Source organism: Triticum dicoccoides, chromosome 7B (genome assembly GCF_002162155.2).
Source record: "Triticum dicoccoides isolate Atlit2015 ecotype Zavitan chromosome 7B, WEW_v2.0, whole genome shotgun sequence".
Lineage (NCBI taxonomy): Eukaryota > Viridiplantae > Streptophyta > Magnoliopsida > Poales > Poaceae > Triticum > Triticum dicoccoides.
The window spans coordinates 371,049,635-371,051,662 of NC_041393.1; positions in this window are offsets into that span (position 1 = coordinate 371,049,635).

Genomic DNA, 2,028 nt, shown 5'->3' on the forward strand with positions numbered 1-2,028 from the left:
GTCGGGGTCGTGCCCCGATCCAGAGGGGGTCGGGGAAGGCAGAGATAGGAGCGGGGAAGTGGGGGGTTTCGCCCCGATCCAATCTGGATCGGGAGGGGGCGAGGGAGTTAGGGTTTCAGGGGGGGGCTAGCGGGGATATAGGCCAGGGCGTAGTGGGCTGGCCGGCCGCCTGACTAGCTGGGCCGGTTGGCCCAGTGGGGGAGGCTCCCCTTTTTTTGTTTTTTTTGTTTGTCTTTATTTATTTATTTTTCCTTTTACTGTTTTACTTTTAGTCTCATCTTTTTTAAAAAAAACATAAAAGTTGTACCAAAATCAATATTACTAATTATACCTTTGTTACAAAAGTTTAAACCCCTAAATAAAATACTTTAACATTTTATAAATAATAAAAGGCATTTATTATATTGGTTATGTTGCTGTTTCATTCACATTTAAACATCTAAACATTTTATAAAAGTGTGGTTTCCTTACCATAATTACCTATGCATTATTTGGCTCACTCCGAACATTTTTAGTTTTAATATTTAAAAACTTTTATTATTTGCTTGATTTTGAATTTGAATTCGAACCGGTTTTGAACTAACGTGAGATTATTAACACTAACCGAGGTGACGTGGCATCATTAGCGTGGAATTACTGTAGCATGATTACCCGGGCGTCACAATTCTCCTCCACTACAAGAAATCTCGTCCCGAGATTTAGGAGCGGTTACAAGGGGAAGGGATCTGGTTACGAAATTCTAAAGATTCTTCTCGGTCATAGTTGCTCTTCTCGAAGAGGTCGATCCATTACATTGATGTCTTCGGTCCTCTGCTTCAGGTCGTCATGATGAAGTCACCGTCCTTCCTTCAGGACCATCACCGAACTTACGAAAGGGTGAGAAGGGAAAACTGTATATGGATGGATTCTAACAAGATCGAGCATCAGACGGTTAACTCAGGGAAGAAGCATAAGTTTCTCTCGATTTGAAACTTAAGAAGATACCGAGAGCAAAGTAAGAAGGTACCATGAGAAGTTTCAAACGGATAGGCAATCGTTCGATGCCTAATCAGAAGGTGAAAGGGTTTCAGGGCAATGAGAATAGGTATTGCGCCTCATACCAGAATAGATCACTAGACAGGTGGTCCGTGAATCACATACGAAGTCGAGCGTGAGGAACAACCTTGGGAACAGGTGTTGTATAGGAGAGTCAGGTTTCGATCCTGTGAAACTGTGGGTTATGGGCCCACCATGTGGTTAAAAGTAGGAAGGTCGGTGACATCTTGCACGATCATGTAAGCAAGGCATGTCAGAGGAGAGTCTGAGGGTGATGTCGGCAACAACATAGGTACCAAGGGCGAGGGACGAAGAGAACCATTTTCCTGCTCGTTGAACGAGGCGGACCAATAGGCAAGGTTCCCGTCCATCGGTGGTTACCAGAATGTCAACAACAATAGTAACAAGGTCTTACTGACAGAGTTGTACATCGAGGTGTTTGCACAAGCAGTGGATTATTACTGCTTATATCATATAGATCGTAGAAAAGGTTTAAACAAACCAATGGAAGGAAAATATGATCATCAGGTTAAACAGAACAATGGAAAGGAAAATATGTTTAAACACATATTTCAAGGGTATATCCTTCCCAAGGACAAGCAGAGCATGATATCCATGTCAGGATATAATGTAGAAAACTCTTTAGGTAGGGGAGAGAATTTTCATGACATTGCCCATACAACGGTGTTTGGGTAATTGAGCAAGAAACATTTAGCATTGGGCTTCAAATGGTCTTGTTGAAAATCGGAGTACCATAGACATGCTTCGAGATAGCATTGACATGGTCATCAGGTGAAGATCAGACTTTGGAAACACGAAGGATCCATCAGGAATAACTTGTAGAATAAGTCTTACAATTTCCTCATGGATGAATGGATAACCTTGCTGAAAAGGAATCTATAATGATAGGTCCTCCAGCCGGGGGGGGTGCTAGGCATGACATCATGTTACCGGGTCATCAAAGGATCAACATCATAACTCTTGGAAAGTTGT